The sequence below is a fragment of the Sinocyclocheilus grahami genome, unplaced genomic scaffold (genome assembly GCF_001515645.1).
Source record: "Sinocyclocheilus grahami isolate Dianchi unplaced genomic scaffold, SAMN03320097.WGS_v1.1 scaffold2154.1, whole genome shotgun sequence".
Classification (NCBI taxonomy): Eukaryota; Metazoa; Chordata; class Actinopteri; order Cypriniformes; family Cyprinidae; genus Sinocyclocheilus; species Sinocyclocheilus grahami.
This window is the reverse complement of record NW_015507333.1, coordinates 66101-86165: the sequence shown is the minus strand read 5'-3', so window position 1 is coordinate 86165 and position 20065 is coordinate 66101. Positions and strand designations below refer to the sequence as shown.

Below are 20065 nucleotides of genomic sequence, written 5' to 3'. Positions count from 1 at the left end.
CTGTATGAAATATTGTTATATTGATTATATTATAAATATTATACAACGCCTATATGCAAGGCATATACGCACGCTTCAGCATACAGGTGACAGTTGACCGTGCAGAGCATCAAGGAGAAGTTGGAGTGTGGGGAGTTACTAAAAGTTCCCAATGCTTCGGGAAAAGCTGCATTTTGGAAAAGTTCTGATTTGATTACCACGGCAAACAGTGAGACAATTGGTCATGTGCAGTGCAGAATCTGCAAACATATCCTTGCACATGACAGCAAACAACGCACGCAATAGGCTAAAGTGTGCCGCAAAGCCCCAGCAAAAGTAATTACCATGAATGTGTCGAGGGAAATAGTTATTTATTAATTCATTCAGGTTTTCTAAGTCCTTGTCGCGAAGATGAAGATCCTGACTCGCCATCTCCTCGATGGACGCGCCTTTAGAGAGAAATGCATCTTTACGGATTTTATAATGAAATAGTTTTTGTTTTCGATTTGAATTATTTAGTTTCAAAGTAGTAATTTAAAGTGTTCTATAGATGTATTTACGCTCCTGGCCGAAATTGCAGAAAGCGCATCCTGTATGTATCCTTTAATTTATAAAAGCACCACGTTTTGTTGATGTTGTGAGTGCACACAAATAAAAGTAGACCCTTTACAGTTCCGAGTGATGTATTACTCTTACCTTTATGAGCAAAAATTACGGCATATTTTAAGTTGTTTCCAAGGCAAGTGATCACGCCGGCGCCTCCATGGCCTGTAAAGCACGTTTTAGCTCTCCGCACAAACGATTAGATATGCATCTAATAGCGTGCATTTATATAGGTTAAACATTTAAACTAGCATTATGATATGCTTGAACTGTTTTATATCTGTAGATTTTATTTTAGGCAAGTCGTGATTATTTGAGAAGGCTAAATTGATCAAACATAGGCTATCATCTCACTGTCTGCCGCTGGCCGCTTGGTCGTTAAAAAACAAAAACTTACATTTAACGAATGTTGTGGCCGAATGGTTAGAGAGTCGGACTTGTAACCCAACGGTTGCGGGTTCGAGTCTCGTACCAGCAGGGATTGTAGGTGGGAGGAGTGAATGTACAGCGCTCTCTTCCACCTTCAATACCACGACTGAGGTGCCCTTGAGCAAGGCACCGAACCCCCAACTGCTCCCCGGGCGCCGCAGCAAATGGCTGCCCACTGCTTCGGGTGTGTGTTCACGGTGTGTGTGCACTTTGGATGGGATAAATGCAGAGCACTAATTCCGAGGATGGGTCCCCATACTTGGCCACGTCACGTCACTTTTTTTTTTTTCACTTAATAAAAAAATGAAATTAAATATAATCACTTTGACATTACATACAAAACTGAGCTATGTTAATAGCTGAAACAGTAGTATAGCTAAGCTGTTTTGGGAGAAGGGGGGGAAACAAAATGGGCTCGGGTCGGACTCGGGCCAAGATTCTGATGAGCTGTCGGACCTGGGCCGGGCTAGGGCCTGAGCGTCTTGGGCGAGGGCCGGGCTAGGGCCTATATTTGAGGCCCGTGCAGGGCTCTAGTGTGAGGTGTCTAATATGATGTTTTTGCAGTGAGGTCTCTGGCGTGAGGTCTCTCAGATTTTTCAGTAGAAGCCTGTGGTGCGAGGTGTCTAATGTGATGTTTTTGCAGTGAGGTCTCTGGCGTGAGGTCTCTCAGATTTTTCAGTAGAAGCCTGTGGTGCGAGGTGTCTAATGTGATGTTTTTGCAGTGAGGTCTCTGGCGTGAGGTCTCTCAGATTTTTCAGTAGAAGCGCTAGACATGAGAAGCAAATCTTCATTAACAGCACTGCAATTAGGAAAGAAAAATCAAACATGAGATCTCTTTAAAATCTCAAGTTGTTTCTAGACAGCAGTTAGATGAAATGAAGAGTGAATGCAGACTTTTGGTTAAGATTCCTGCCTCTCGGATGTTTCTTCTGAGAAAAAAAAAGTCACCAGTCATTTCACATTTCTCCTCAAAAGAGATCCCAATAATGTCTCAAACTGTGCTCAGATTTGCAAGTGTGCAATCAAAGTCAGAGATCTCACTATGAACTCAAATTCTGTCAACATCAAATAATCTGGCTGCTATCTGTATTTTAGGAGAATCATCTGGGATGATACCGAGACATAACAGCAATCTCCTTTAAGTCTCCTGAGCAATAACACTTTCTGGTGATCTTCCAGCACGAAATCCAGAAATAGTCTTTTTCCAAACAGATTTTAGAAGAAACATCTGAGACGAAACAGTGAACTCTTAAGTCTCTTGAGCAAAAGATCTTTCCTCTGATCGCTGATTTCTCAGCATAAGGTCCAGAAACACTCAATCTAGAAAAAAAAAAAAAATCACAAATGAGATCTCATTAAAGTTTCAATTGCTTCTCCTAAATCTCAGTGAGATTAAATGGAGACTTTTTTCTTAAGTCTCTTGCTTCTCAGATGTTTCTTCTGACAAACAGACCCCAGAAATCTCACATTTCTCCTTCAGAGCTTCAAAAGAGATCTCAACAATGTCTCAAACTCTGCTCAGATTTGCCAAGATCTGCAATCAAACGTCAGAGATCTCAATATGAACTCAAATGTTCCTCATCAAATGATCTGAGCTGCTCTCCACATTCATTTTATAGCTCTTGTTTTATTTCCCCAATGAATTTGAGGAGAATCATCGGAGACAAAGTTGATACTAAAACAAAACCAGTGGAATAACATTTCAGGAACACTTAAAAGGACTCTGTGTGCTCATGGTCTTTTTGTTTGTGCTACAGCCGCAATGGCTTAATGTTATTGCTCATCCAATCAGCATCTGTGTGAAACTGTAGGCTGAAATCTATCAATTTATTCAAATGAATGCACATTCTGCGGAGGGCTCAATCGGAGACACACACAAACACATTAACTCCCCAGCGTGAGCTCCGTGTTGTATGGTGGGGTTTTCCCTGGCTAGCGTGCTGCACATGCTAATTGTTTTAACCAGGCCTAATGGACCAGTGATAGAGATGAATTAGTTTGGTGGGAAAGTTGCGTACGGTTGGGGAAGTGGTTGTCTCTACTGAGCATGCTCAGTTACCCCCTGTGGTGGCAGTTTTCTCATGCATACGTGCAGTAAAACCTTAGCACAGCGCTGCAGGGAATGAAGCACTTAGTAGTTTTGCAGAGGATTGTGCTGCAATTGAATACAACTGAAGCCGCTTTGGATAAAAGCGCCAGTCAAATGCATAAATGTCTGCCAAATTATTATATTATGATATGACTGACAGTTTGTCAGTATCATAGTTTGCTATGGAAGAACACTATCCTGGGAGCTCACGTAAAAGTGTGATTTTAACAGAAATGCATTCAAAGAAATTCAACACTGGTGCAGTGCATTCTGGGAAATTATGTGTTCTTCCATCCTGGTTCACAAAAGTACATTTTATTAAATATGATGAATATATCAACTAAATAAAACAAACTGGTTTGTGTATGAAACATCAAACTTTCAAAATATTTTGAAACATTGTCAAACAAAATATTAAAACTTGCATTAAAAATAAATATAAAAATATTAAAACTTTAAAACTTTTATATTTAAAACTTTTATCTTTTAAGACTCTAGCTTTTCTAGTTAAAAATTACAGTTATATGAATTAATTTCAAATAGCAATTCTCCAACCTGTTTGCAAACTCAATTCATATTCAGCAATTGAATTGGATTATAAAATGCATTCTCAATTCAATTCTGAATGGTCAGAGTATTTTTTTTAAACGTAAAGCCTTTGTCAAGTTTATCTTGATAAAATTAGCTTTTCTTGTTAAAAATTACAGTATTTGAACTTCAAATTATTTGAAAACCTAAATTCATATTCAATCATTTAAATTGGAATTTAAACGGCAATCATCAATTCAATCCTGAATGACCAGAGTAAACTATTTTTAAACTTTAAAACTGTCAAGTTTCTCTTGGGGGGGGAGACAACTAATTGCTTTTCTAGATAAAAATGACAGTTATCCGAGTTTCTTTGAATTTCAATTAATTCAAAAAATTTGAACAGCAATTCTCAAAAAAGACATTCTCAATTCAATTCTCAAAGATTAGAGTACAACATTTTTAAATTTTAAATTTTTTCAAGACTGGTACAGTTGAAGAAATAAAAAAGAAATGTGCTTTTTTTTTAAAGATGAAAATTACAGTCTTTAATTTCAATTCATTTAGCAATTGTGCATCCTGTTTGCAACCTCAATTCATATTCAGAAATTTACAGTTATATACATTTCTTTGAAGTCCAATTCGAAAATTCAATTAGCGATTCTCAACCCCGTTTGCAACCTCAATACATATGCAGATATTAAATTGCAATTTGCAAGGCATTGTCAATTCAATTCTGAACGGCCAGAGTAAAACCAGCCTCCGTCAGAAGCTGGATTCTCCAGCAGGGAATTACTTTATGCACAAAGTACCCTGCCAAAAAAAAAAAAAAAGCTCATGTTGTATTCTGCAAACCAAAGCAGTATTGAAAGCAGTTTCAGAGCTCTGCATCTTTTGAAGTGCACTGATTGGTGGGGTTTTCTTTAATGCGAGTGGTTTCTCCATGCCAATGAAGACTTGCTCGTTGCTCACAGGAGTCAGATTTCAGCAGATTTTTAATTCTGTTTCTTAAAAGAGGAGAGCCACAGGTGGAATGCTAACATAGTGTGTGCACAGCGGGAAAGCTGGAGATGAAGGTAAGGCCCCCTGTGAGAGAAATTCCCAGCAGCTCTTGAGACCCACAGGCAGAGGGTAAGAAGAAACAGCCCTAAATCCAACACAAAGCTGGAGGTTTTACTTCCAGGAACGCTCTCTCCTACCTCACATTTCCATATGGACATCCTCAGGAATAAACCACTCGGCTCTGGATAATGAGCCCCGTATTTCTGCACTCATTAGTGACTCCCAGACTCCAGCGCTTTAGCCTGCGACACTAACCTGACGCCCCACTCATTTAGCTTCGATTCTCCGTTAGCCAAGCAGCTAATTAGCCGCAATGCTTTCTCTTGGCAAACCTTCGGCCCTGCTCACCACAGGCTAAATCTCCATTAGCCACGAGGCTAATCAACGCCGCCAAGCTTTGTTAGCGCAGGGATCGAGTCATTAGCATAGCTTACTTGAGTCTGTGCAGGCAGATGGAGCTTATAGCGAGCGATTACGTCTCAAGGTGTTGGGTTTACACAGCTACAGTATGGCCATATTGCCTTTGTTTACCTTTTGTGATGTCTTATGCAAATGTGGCTAACTTTCAACACACTAACAACACGCAAAGCCCTGTAGCGCTTCAAGCAATTACAGCGGAGCGTGATCCATTTAATACAATATTAAACAAGATAATTTTTTTAACGTTGTAAATAAACCAATAATTATTGGAGTACGGTTTCAAGAAAATACTATTTCAATTTGTCTACTTCAAGCTATTTCTGAAAATTTGCTGAAAATGTATTCACCTTCAGGTCATCCAAGATGTAAATGAGTTTGTTTCTTCATCAGATTTGGAGACATATAGCATTACATCACTTGCTCAGCAATGGATGCTCTGCAGTGAATGGGTGCCGTCAGAATGAGAGTCCAAACAGCTGATAAAAACATCACAATAATCCACAAGTAATCCACACCACTCCAGTCCATCAATTAATGTCTTGTGAAGAGAAAAGCTGCGTGTTTGTAAGAAACAAATCCATCAGTACGGAATTTTTAACTTCCATCCTCAATCCATAATATTGCTTATTGAACTTCAAATCTTTGCTTCCGGAAAAATATGACTCCATAATCCATAGCCTTTCCTTCAGTGAAAAAGTTCATCCCCTGTTGTTTTCTTTTCTCACATCAAAATCCATCAACATATTTGTTCAAAACTGTTTTGGCTTGTAAACAGTGCTTGATCTGTGCAGATTTCTCTCCTGATTCAGACCAGATGACTTGAGAAAGCAATATTATGGATTATGTACTCGTATTTTAACCAGAAAGCAATTTTTTGAAGTTAAAAACATCTTAATGATGGATTTGTTTCTTACAAACGCGCAGCTTTTCTCTTCACAAGACATTAACCGATGGACTGGAGTGGTGTGGATTACTTGTGGATTATTGTGCTGTTTTTATCAACTGTTTGGACTCTCATTCTGACGGCACCCATTCACTGCAGAGCATCCATTGCTGAGAAAGTGATGTAATGCTACATTTCTCCAAATCTGATGAAGAAACAAACTCATCTACATCTTCGATGGCCTGAAATTGAGTGAATTTTCAGCAAATTTTCAGAAATCGCTTGAAGTAGACAAATTGAAATAGTATTTTCTTGAAACCGTACTCCAATAATAACTAGTTTATTTAGAACTTTTAAAAAAAATCTTGTTTTATATTGTATAATATATTAGGGGTGCTCCGATCAGGGTTTTTGAGGCTGATCACGATTGTTTAAACACAATAAATATAAGCAACACATTATTCAATGCTTTTTACTTTTGCATTTACTTCTAGATTTATATATTAAGTTGCTCAAGCACGTGGCAAAACATTTAAACCACTTTTCTTACGTTATCACAAACTTACCATTGACCGAAATAGTCAGCTCTACGGCCTTTTCTTTTGCATTTAAGTCTTTATTACAAGCAATCCTGCCGTTCATAAAGAACTTTGTTTTCCTACCTCCACGAGTGCCATCTATTATTGCCTTCTTTATATAAAAGTGCTCTTTTCCTTTAAACCTAGCCAAAAAGCCATATGTGTTGACTGTGAAACACAGTAGACTTTAATAATGTGCATTTATGGTGTAATTACAAAATTTTCGTGTCAATCCATGTTCATATTTACTGCAAACAATGCGTTGTTAAATGAGCGCTGAATGGTTAAACACTGGCAAGAATGTAAAAGTAATGCAATTTATAAACTTTAGTGATGATGTGACACTGCCTCGATTGTGCAAGTGACAATTCCTGTGTCAACTGTGCAGCATGGCTTACAGACAGACGCGAGATGTGTTGATTTGAATCCATTTGCATATTTTGAGAGAGCACGCGCAGTGATTCACTCACGCCGTTTGTGAAATTACGTCTCAAACAAAGGTTTTCAAATTACTTTATAAGTTATTTAATTTAGAAATATGAAGGTGAGTACCTCACCTTCAGCATTAAAATGATTTCACCCACGCTGGACAGAGACTGAGACGATGCCGCTGCATGCCGTGCCAAACCTCTCACGACAGCATCATCAGCTTGAGATCGTTTTTTTGAGATCGGCTTTTTTAGAGACCGCCGATCGATCATTCCAACGTTATTACACAACATACACAAACTTGGCAGCCTCAGAGAACAATAATCCAGCTATCAAAGAGCATGATGGGAAATGAGCGAGGGGCCACAGACCATGTTGTATGTAATTTATACAGCTACGCGGCAGTCTGTGCTGTAATTAACATCATCATTACGACCGAGCCACCAGCCCAAACAAATGAGAGCTGTTTAAAGCAGCTTTTCTGGCCAGCCTGCTGCTGACAGGTCATTAAGATGATTGAGATGATTTTTAGCAAATAAGAAGGAAGCAGCGCAGCAGAGTGTGTGTGTGTGTCTGTGCATTTAGTGAGCCTGCAGTCATCTTATTTACCCTAAAGGTAAGTTCGCCACATCATCTGTAGAGAACAGTTCATGTAATTCAGATATTGAGAAAGTGGGAACATTTCTCTCACATTTCTCTCCTACACTGCAAAAAAATGTTCTTACTCAGTATTTTTGTCTTGTTTTCCATTACAAATATATACTCATTCTTAAATAAACATACATATACTTGAGAAGAAAAACAACGTTTTTTGATATTGTAGTATTGTTTTCTGATTTTTTTTTTTTCACAATTAAGTGAGTTTATGCTTAGAAGAAAAGCTCCCTGCCAATGAGGAAAGAAAAATGAACTTAATTCAAAGGGAAAACAAGATGATTCTTCTTACCCCATCGGCAGATTTTTTTCTTATTCTCAATTTTCAAACTTAATTTAGATTTTTTTTTTCAGAAAACAAGACCTGATTTTTCTTATCTTACTTATTACTTATCAAGTAATTTTAATTCTAAAAAAGTAATTTTATACTTATCACGTATAATTAATTGCTCTCATTACTTAAGATTAAGAAACATATTGAGCAGGAAAATCTTTTTTTTTTTTTTTTGCATTGAAGAAGCTAAATATTTTATATTTGACAACTGTTTTACAACAAGAAATGGCTGACAAAAAAATAGGACGAATCATTTACGGGATTCATGTAATCCATAACTAAATGTGACGAGAGAAGGAACATTTTGCCGTTTTGCATTTTCAGTTTATGTAAACATCCACTCTTATTTGCATTTTAAAACTTTACTTTGCAAACAGATCAAATTGAACTCCAAATTTGACTTGTTCATGGGAACAGATTTGTAGAAATTTAGCATTTATCACTTGCTCACCAAAAAAAAAAAAAAAAAAAATCACATAAAAACACGTGACAAAATTAAATCTTATTTTAATACTATTGCATTGCACTGACCAAAAAAAAAAAAAAAGCCAATAAACTAATTTTTACCCCCAAAATCTCATTACTGTAATGCATATGTTTGTTTATAGTCCTCAGTGATGATTCTCATTATATTCTCATTGCTGTAATAGAGTCATTTTGAATGTTAATGATCTAAAAAGTACTGTTATATATGATTCTTTTCTTTTTAAATCAGCAACTTAATGGCATATAAAAATACTACAAATGCTGTAATTTAAATAACATTATTTATACTTTTTTTCTTCTGCATTACAGAAATGAGGAAATGGTGGAATGTTTTTGAAAGTCATGATAATAATGTTCCAAAAATATGAATATCTTTCTTTTTCTTTTGATTTTAGGGTTAAATATGACCTGAACACGTTCCTAACAAGTTTCATGACATTCACCTTGTGGATTTTTTTTTTCTCGTATACATGCGAAACACAGGCTGGTACTGGCGCGTGATTTATGATCACACGTATGTGCATGCAGACACATGCAGTGCATAATTCATTTCACAGACACTCAAAGTGCTGCTCCGCTGTAGGGAGGAGCGTGATACATCGTTCTCATTTATCTCCCAGCATTAATCATCATCATCACCATCATCATCACCACCAGCGTAACGACCGTCGGCTTTATTGTTGCCATTATGATAATCACTGTTCCGGCAGTAACGAGGCTCGTTTGTGCTCTTTTATGGCTCTCGCCTGCGCTCTGACACGCACGGTTCTCACTGACAGCTGTCTGATTCAATCGCTCTGCCAGTGTGTTTCTGGGGCCGCAGGTGAAGACGGGGCCACCAACCCCGCTCCTCCCCCTCCCGCCCTCACTGCACCCTGGGTAATGGGAGGAGGCTCGTCCCCCGGGGCCATCCGTGAGACCTGTGGAGGTTAATATCACACAATGACTTACTCTTTATCTTTTTCTTTCTTTCTATCTAATAATATTGTTGTAATCATAGTTCTTAACAAATAGTTCAATTTAAGTTTAACACAAGAAAAACTCAAATTTGCCAACACGGTGAGAAAGTTGGGTGAACCGGAAAACAGGGTGTTGTAAGCATAAACCTCACTGAATGCTATTAGATTCATGGTCAACACAAGAAAAATAAAACATTTGTGCTCTTTCAGCTGTGCATAAAAATAGCAAAAGGTCAACATTTTATCTCAATCATTTTGTTTTAATAAACAATAAATAATAAATTATACAAATATATATAAAAAAAATAAATAAATAAATAAATATATATATATATATATATATATATATAAAAATATATAAATAATTTATAAATGTATAATACATATTTTTAAATTGTATAATATATATATATATATATATATATATATATATAATTATTTATTTATTAATTTTTTTATATATATTTGTATAATTTATTATTTATTGTTTATTAAAACAAAATGATTGAGATAAAATGTTGACCTTTTGCTATTTTTATGCACAGCTGAAAGAGCACAAATGTTTTATTTTTCTTGTGTTGACCATGAATGTATTTGTTTTTCTTGTTGTAAGCATAAACCTAATTAAATATAATTAGATGAATGCTTAACACAATAAATACTAAACCAGTTGGCTACTAGGGTATTTAATTTCAATAATTTTTATAACTTAAATTATAGAAATTATAAAATAAAAAATATATAATTCCAAAAATATCCTCTTTTAAAATTTTAAAATTGTATACAATTGAATTTATTTATAATGATATGTTTTTTCTTGCTTTAAATATAAACCTCACTAAATATTGTTACATTAAACCGAAACACTCCTAATATTTCCTGTCCTGTGAAAATAAATAAATACATTTATATTTATTTATTTACATATTTTTATTAATTTAAATTTATTTAAATATTTGTGAGTAAAAAAATATAGCAAAAAGGCCAATTATTTAATTACAATAATTTTTATAATTTAATAAATTACATAAATTATGAAAATATATACAAAAAATTAAATAAATTTTTAATGTATACAATTTCACTTATTTATTTATTGGTTTGTTTGTATTTCTTGTTTTAAGTATAAATCTAACTAAACATTGTTACATTTATGCTTAACACAAGAAAAAACTAAATATAAACTTGAAAAAAGGGTAAGTATAAATATGTAGAATAACTGAAGTGTTCATAATATATATATATATATATCAAAAAGCCCTATTTTAATTTGTATATACTTTTTATTTAATTATACAAAATATAATAAAATAATATTCATAAAAATAAAAAAAAAATAAAAAAAATCGTTATCAGCTACAAAAAGACTATAAGAGAGCGATCTGTGAGAAATCCACCCGGCCCAACGAGATTAACTAGTGAGCGTGTCCACCTTTCTGCTACACTAAATTATTCATGCAACACCATGTACTCGCAAAAAGAAAACAGGCCAGGAGGAAAAGAGAAAGCAGAAATCCAAAAGAGTATTACAGCAGTGAAAGACAAAAAGATTTCTGAGCTCAGCCGCAGAGAAATCTACACTGAGAAAACGTTGCTTCTTATTTAAGATGCCATATGCTACGCAAGGCCTCAAAAACTAATGAAACTGCCAACAGGAACGGCATTGCATTCCTGTTAACGCTCCCCAATGCACTCAACACATAGTGTTGGTATTTCGTTGAGTCTTCAGCACAGTAACATCAATTAACGTCCCGATTGCATGAAGCAGGAATGATGCAAACAGACACGGCACTTATTTGGTGTCACTCTGTCTACAGGCGAGAGCTAGTAATACATGATGTCATTCTAACAGCAGCGAGGGTGACACGTCGTTACAGTGGCGTCAAACGCTCGCTCTCGCCTCATTATTTTGGACAGAGTAGCGTATACTCCCAAAACACAGCAGCTCCTCACACACCTGCTCATGCACCGCTTCCTCCATGGCTTCATAATCACTACATCATCTGAATATATTTACACTGACTCATGGGAGATGAACCCTGTCCACTTATAGATGCTCCGGGACACAAGTTCATCAGGTGAAGTTCAAGTGACGTTTCTAGTGGAACTCAATAAGATCTGCTGCTAGTTTCTCTTAATGAAACCCAAATTGATTTTCTTAATGCATGCTTGTGCATTGCTTGAATGATTCATCAGTGCATGCTATTCCAAAGGATGTTAGGGGGTCAAAAAACGACCCACCTTTTAAAGATGGCTTGTAAATCTCTCATTGATCTAAGCTCAAGCGCATCAGTTTTGGAGTGAAAAAAAGCATCATTTGTGGATAATTTTGGCAATGTTAACTCTAAGACTGAGTTTGATTGAAAGAAAACAAGTTGACAAAAATACTGAATCCAGTATTTGGTCATTTTTGACCAGGAACACCACAAGTGTAACATGGTGGGAAACATTTAAAAAAATGAAAAAAACAGAATCACTGAGTTGGAAAAATGTTTACTCCTAAAAATGACTTGTAAACTCAATCAGGTGTAGCTAATCACCTTCTCAATGGCACACAAGCCATTTGACTTTCAGCTGTGATCAGCTGTGCTCATTTTGATTAGCTCAGCATGAAAAGAGCTTTCCTGGAGCATTTCAGTCATTGGTAGTGCAACTGAAGCAAACAATCAACTATGGGTGGCAAGACACCGTCAAAAGATCTCCGGGATACAAAAACATTTCAAAAGCTATGAACGCCTAGAAGCACAGTGAAGTCTATTATTAAGAAGTGGAAGGTATTTGGTATAACACAGACCCTCTCTGGATCAGGACGTCACTCCAAACTGGATGAAAGAGCAGGGGGAAACTGGTCAGAGAGGCGACCAAGTCAGCTGTGATCAGCTGTGCTCATTTTGATTAGCTCAGCATGAAAAGAGCTTTCCTGGAGCATTTCAGTCATTGGTAGTGCAACTGAAGCAAACAATCAACTATGGGTGGCAAGACACCGTCAAAAGATCTCCGGGATACAAAAACATTTCAAAAGCTATGAACGCCTAGAAGCACAGTGAAGTCTATTATTAAGAAGTGGAAGGTATTTGGTACAACACATACCCTCCCTGGATCAGGACATCACTCCAAACTGGATGAAAGAGCCAGGGGGAAACTGGTCAGAGAGGCGACCAAGAGGCCTACAGCAACTGCAGAGATTTATGACAAAGAGTGGTCATTGTGTGCATGACAACAATATTACAATTTCTCCACAAATGTGGCTTGAATGGGAGGGTTGCAAGAAAAAATCCACTCCTCAAGAAAGGCCACATGCAGTCAGACTGAGCTTTGCCAACATTCCTCCAGTAAAGCATGGAGGTGGTGATATCCTGTTATGGGGGTGTTTCTCTGCAGCAGAGACTGGAGCACTTGTCAGGATAGAAGGAAGAATGGATGGGGCAAAATGCCGTCAAATTCTTGAGGAAAATCTGCTGCCCTCTGCCAGAAAGTTGTCACTGGGAAGAAGGTTTACCTTGCAACATGACAATGTCCTTGCATGGCCTAGTCAGAGCCCAGACTGAAACCCCATTGAAAATCTGTGGAATGATTTGAAGACTGCAGTCCACAAACACTCACCATCAAATTGAACTGAACTGGAGCAGTTCTGCAAAGAAGAGCGGGCAAATATTGCAAAGTCTAGATGTGCAGAGATAGTAGAGACAAATCCCAACAGATTAAAGACTGTAATTAAAGCAAAAGATGCTTCAATAAAATACTGACACATGGGGGTGATCCTTTTTCCAACTCAGTGATTCTGTGTTTTATTTATTTATTTGTTTCTGACATGGTGTTATATCTTTCACTTGGATGTTATAAGTTGCACTGAGTAAATTCAGCTGGATAAAACAAAAACGGTGTCCGTCTTCATTTCAGCCTACAAAGCAACAAAATGTGATTATTTTAAAGGGGGTGATTCTTTTCTAAACCCACTGTGTGTGTGTGTGATCAATTGACTCAAGTAATTTTGCTTCTCAACTGACTGTATCTTGATTTAAGAACGTTAAAGCAATAAGCCCCAAGAAGCCGTGGTTTACAGTGAACTTATAACAGCTAAGGGGCGTTGTTAGGCACGACGCAAAGTGGCTTATTGCTTTAATAAAACGGTTATTCCATATACGTAGTAAGGTTTCACAAAATAAAACAGAGCAAATAAAGTGTAATGATATAAATAAAAACATTATTCCTCCACCAAACAATGTAGTTCCTCAGAAACAGTTGTGGTTCCAACAAAGTGGTTGCAGAGCAACATAGAGAAGTAAACAAAGGTGTATGTTTGTAGTGTAATTTACAACAGCTTCAAATGCGGCTCAACCAATCAGAATCAAGGACCAGAACTATCCGTTTTATAATTAGATTTTTGTACTGGAAAACAAGACAAAAATAATGAGGAAGAACCCTTTTTGTAGTCCAAAGAGTAGCTTGACTCTAGCTGAACTGCTTTATATGATGTGTATCTTGGCAAGCGTGTTTGACGCACCGGTGCTGTGTTGCTGCTGCTGCTGATGGCTGGCGTGTTGCTGTCGGCATTGATCAGATCGCTGTGAGTCTGTGCCGGCGTGTAGAGCGTCAGGCCGTGATCCGGGACGCGGTTCTGTCCTGTATAGTCTTGCGTGGGAAGCGCGGTGAACTCGGCGGGGATGCCGTTCTGTGGGGGATGAGCGAACTGCGGGGTGTAAGTCTGGGCCATCGCGTCCGCCGGATTGCTGGCCTCCTGATTACCCTGCAAATGAAAGCATACATTAAACCTCTGTGGCCTTCACACATATAGAGCCATATGCAGTGCTGGGTGTCTGATTACAAGTAATGTAGCGTACGTAATCAGATTCCAAAAATTAAAAGTCTTAAGTGTCAATTTTTCGAAATTGAGATTTATATACCACCTGAAAGCTGAATAAATAAGCTTGTATGATTTATTAGGATCAGACAATATTTGGCCGAGATGCAACTATTTGAAAATCTGGAAACTGCAAAAAAAATCTAAATATTGAGAAAATCGTCTTTAAAGTTGTCCAAATGAAGTTCTTAACAATGCATATTACTAATCAAAAATTAAGTTTTGATATATTTACGGTAGGAAATTTACAAAATATATTCATGGAACATGATCTTTACTTAATATCCTAATGATTTTTGGCATAAAAGAAAAATCTATAATTTTGACCCACACAATGTATTTTTGGCTATTGCTACAAATATACCCGTGCTACTTATGACTGCTTTTGTGCTCCAGGATCACATATTACATTTTACAACAATAATCCAAATTAAATAAACAAGTTAGGTCAAAAGTAATCTAAAAGTAATCCAAAAGTAGTCAGAAAATGAGTAATCTAGATTACATTACTGACTGCAATTTTCATCATGTAATTTGTAATCAGTAACAGACTACAATTTGTAAGTAATCTGCCCAGCACTGGCTGTATGTTCAATCCCAACCTCGTCTGAGGTGAGCGATGAGGCGTTTTTATCTGCGCCTCTGATGGGCCGATGGGGGAATACGGCCGCCCCGCACTTCAAATAGGCCAGGAAAACAGCGATCACATCTCATGGATGATTACAGACATGCTTGATCATTACTAATGAACAGACTCTGTGTTGCAGAAGCCGCTTGGAGGACCAGAGGCCACTGGGATTTTCCTCAGCGCGGAAAAGAGAGAAATCGGCCTCCTTCCAATGTTTTGACTGAGAGCTCTGATTTTCCTGACAGGTTACTAATGTTAACAGCACTCAGACGCGTCTTCACATAAACACTTTCTGCTCAGTGCTGTTTGTCAAGCTTTGTCAAGTGTCGCACTACAGACAACCATATAAAGCTTCGGTTTACTTGATTATATAATATACAACTTTTTTTTTTTTTTTAGAGAACTCACGTTCAGATGTATCAAATTTGATCCTCAGGCTTTTGTGGAGCGTTTGTTTCCAGAAGCTTTACTTATACTTTTCCTCAGTGGAGGAATGATCTTCACAAGCCTCCAAGGCATCTCAAATCTCATCTTTTGAGGAACGTTTATTACCTCTCAGTCATCATTATATTGCATTGCATTATATGTTTTAAAGATCTCATTGATTTACAAGCTATCAGAATTCCATCATTTTTTGGCCAGATAAATATCTGCAACAAATTTTATTTATTTATTTTCTCAGTTTGGGCCTCTGAACAAAATTGAGCGGCTATTTTCTCCTTATTTTTCCTCACTATATCATACTATGTGAGCCATAAAAGCCTAATGTATCACGATACTCAACAAAAACACATAGGCACAATTTTAGAGTACTTTTAGAGTATTCTTAACCTTGGACATCATTCTTGAAACAAAATATATGTTGCTATTAAAAACCACGATTGTCCCTTATTTTCCTTTTCTTAAGTTGGCAATCCTAGCCACGCCCCCCGTCCTCTTTTTTTAACTAAAATATGGTCACCCTACATTACTTTATTACACACACACAGGTTTGTTTTTATGGTTTATGGGGACTCTCCATAGGCGTAATGGTTTTTATACTGTACAATTTTCTATTGCCCTACACCATTTTCTATTTACCTACACCAACCCTACCCCTAAACCTACCCCTTACAGGAAACTTTCTGCATTTTTAGATTTTCAAAAAAAAAAACTCATTCTGAATTATTTATAAGCCTTTTGAATTATGGGGACATTGAAAATGTCCTCATAAATCACCTTCTCGTTGTAATACCTATGTCATACCCTTGTTATTATACAAATTTGTGTCCTCATAAACCACATAAACATGCACACACACACACACACACACACACACACACACACAATCTAATTTTAAGATAGGGATCACTGTGGTTCAAGGCACAATTTCACCAGAAAGAAGACTTATAGGTGAGAAAGAACAAATAAGAATCTGTATTAAACAGAGAGAGTGGATGGAATCGTAGGAGGAAGATAAATGCACTGGATTTTCCCCGTCGTCTCCTCTGGTCGTGCTTATTTCATGTTTGTCTCAGCTGTTGTTGCTGGAGATCTTTGCTGGAGTCTTAATGAGGTGAGAGCCGCAGCCGCTGTAAATGAGAGCGAATTAAACCTACACGGAGAGATCCTGAACAAACCGCAGCTCCCAAGTAAAGCTCAGAGCATCTGTGGCTGATACAGGATGAGTGAGATCAGCGCTCCCTCACTTTAATTTCATTTCAAATCAATCAGTGTTATTTTAGCATTGAGACTATTAGTTTTTATCAATATTTATTCTTATATTCTCCAATATTATCTTGTGTTTTTGTCATTTTTATAGTTTTTATGAATTTTTATTTCATTGTTTTTATTGTTTACTTTAGTACATCAACACAAAATAAATGAAAAATGCTTCCTTTGCAATGAGCTGAATTTAATTGTTTTAAAAAAAAATTTATTTTATTTATTTATTTTTCATTTATTTTAATGTTTTTTACTTCAAGTAATGCAAATGTGTTTTTTTTTAAAACCCTGAAACAAATTTTTGTTTAAGCAGTGTAAATACGGAAAATAAGTAGTGAGAACATACAAATACTAACAAAAAGTCTAAATTTATGCTATTAAAATACTATGAAAGTAAAAAACACACACACACACACACACACACACACACACACACACAGAGGCTCTTTAAAAGGGCAGCGCTCCGAGTCACACGAGGAGAAGAAGGAGCTTATTAGTGAAACACAGAGCTGCGCTTGCTGCTGTGTGTGATCTCCACTGCGCTCTGAAGTGTGTGACAAACACGTTTTCTGAGGGCAGATGAAGCAGACGAGAAAAAAAGAGGCTGGTAAATCAGAGGAGACACGGAGAGACCTTCAACCCCACGAGTCCCGCGCCGATGCCCTCACATCCCACACCAGACCAGCTCTGAGCTTCTCTGGCTGTTTCCATTCATTCCTGCACGATTAATGACATCCCATCATGAGCTCATTAACATATGACCACCCACATTTACATATTAACAGATAATCAGGATTCAGCAACTTGACCCGTCCTGATGATCAACAGTGTAAACTACATTAATACACTGAGGTTACAGTAGAAATACAGTACACAACTGATCAAAAGTTTGAGGTTGGCAAGATTTATAAAGAAGTTACACAAATTGTACAAGTGTCTATAGTCCACACTGAAAGTATGGGATTCAATTCATATCGCCAAAAAATTTTTTTTTTTATATATATATATATAATTTATCAGTGCCTTTTATTATAATATTTATATTTCTTTATTGTTTTTTTACTGACAACTGGTTTTCTAAATCTATATTATTTGGTATTTTTTGTAAAGCGTGAAATTTACCATTACATGCTATAGGTTGCATTTTTTTGATAAAAAAAATACTGTAAAGACAGTAAAATTATGAAATACTATTACAACATAAAATAAGTAAAATAAGTAAACTGATGAATATAAACTTTTTTGATGAATAGAAAATAACAGCATTTATTTGGAATAATCTGAATGCTTCTTAGCCAAAAGTAAGTTTTAAAATAAAATAAAAAGTTTATTTTTGAACGGTACACTCTAAAAAATGCTGGGTTAAATACAACCCAGTGCTGGGTAAAATAGGGACAAACCCAGCAATTGGGTTGTTTTGACCCAGCGGTTGGGTTAAATGTTTAAATGTTTAACCCAACCTTCTGGGTAGTAACCCAACCGCTGGGTCAAAACTACCCAATTGCTGGGTTTGTCCCTATTTTACCCAGCACTGGGTTGTATTTAACCCAGCATTTTTTAGAGTGTAGTGTACTTTACACACAAACGTGTGTCTTTTTTATTTTTTAATTATTATACTTTTTTTTTTTTACTAAATTACAACTGAACGTTAGGAGGAGAAACGGTCGGGTAGCAGGAAGTACTTGATAATTTCCAGTAAAATAAGCGGGCAGCTCACAGTTAACCAGCAGCACAAGCGCTGGAGGATCCCCCCTCATTCCCTCCAATTACAGCTCAACAACACAAGAAAGATCGGCAGAGGAGCAGCAGGCCAATTTACAGCAGCTCTGTCCATCGCCTGCCACTTATTAGTCTTCATTCGGCGCGGCTGAAAGCTCCGCTGTGGCGTTTTTACACCTCATTTGTGAGAGAATAAATTTGTCAAAACAAACAGCTTGTCTGTCCTCAGTGTCAGCGATTCCCCGTTCTGCCGAAAGCATCACAACCCTCGATGTCTGCACCGTTTGACCTCAGATACTGAGCTGCATGCTCACAACCGACGACAACGAGTGAGAGAAATCTCCTGAGACGGGAAAGATGTATTGGCCAAAAGTTGCCCCGGAGTTCACAGTTGTGTTTCTAGTAAACTTGGTCTCATATTTCTCCTGAATTTTGTTCAAAATAAATAATAATTAAACACAAATAAGTCACTAGTCAGAGTCATTCAGTTTATATACGCTAATATTTTGAACTATATATTTTTTTTTTTCTTTTTTTCGCTTTTAAATTTCAATTTAGTTAGCGTCAGTTAACGTTTGTTTTATTTCAACTAACAAGTTTAAAAATATTTTAAGTTTTAATTGATCTAATTTTTGTCTAGGAGAATCAAATGAAATATAAGGGATGTTTGTGTTCTCCTGAGACGGGAAAGATGTATTGGCCAAAAGTTGCCCCGGAGTTCACAGTTGTGTTTCTAGTAAACTTGGTCTCATATTTCTCCTGAATTTTGTTCAAAATAAATAATAATTAAACACAAATAAGTCACTAGTCAGAGTCATTCAGTTTATATACGCTAATATTTTGAACTATATATATATTTTTTTATTTTTTTCGCTTTTAAATTTCAATTTAGTTAGCGTCAGTTAACGTTTGTTTTATTTCAACTAACAAGTTTAAAAATATTTTAAGTTTTAATTGATCTAATTTTTGTCCACATCATATAATTTATGCAACCGATCCGAACACCTTAGCAACCACATAGAAACCCCCAAGCAACCACCCAAAACCTTCTTAACGCCACAGTGTTGAGTTTTGCACAAGTGTTATTTTAGTGTTAGTTATATATAATTATAGTGTTTACTAATATTTTACTTACCTTCTATTGTTATATTTTTGTTTTGGTTTTAATGTAAAAAGTATTTTTTTTTTAAGTTTTAATAAAAAAAAAAACTATGTAGCTTTAATTTTTTTTTCAGTTTTATTTCAGCCTTCGGTCAACACTGAGGACAACAACGGTGCCTTTATTTAATTTTTTAAATGTTAAAGAACAGACCAAATTACATTCATAATCAGCATGACAGTCGTGTAGTGTGTTCTCGGCTTAAGTTTCTCAAGTTGAAGTTTTCTGTGTAATATTTATAATTTATTTATTTAAGCTTTCCAAAAACTATTTTCTTTTTTAGTTCAAGTTCTTAGTTCTTTAGAAGATGTAAAATCAATCTGTTATCGATAAATCTCTATTTTCTGCATAAAACGGATGTGTACAGTATCACACACACAAAAAGAGAGAAAGTTTGGTGTTCTGGCACTCAGATGAAGTCTTAATGTGTGTGTGTGTGTGTGTGTGTGAGAGAGAGAGTCTGTGTGTGTGTGTGTGTGTGTGTGTGTGTGTGTGTGTGTGTGTGTGTGTGTGTGAGAGAGGGAGAGAGTGTGTGTGTGTGTGTGTGTGTGTGTGTGTGTG

At 36.5% G+C, this 20065-nt stretch overlaps 1 pseudogene; it reads right to left on the bottom strand.

The window, feature by feature from the left end:
• The window catches only part of LOC107574228 (RNA binding protein fox-1 homolog 3-like), a 73348-nt pseudogene that overhangs the window by 15590 nt on the left and 37693 nt on the right, over positions 1-20065 (bottom strand).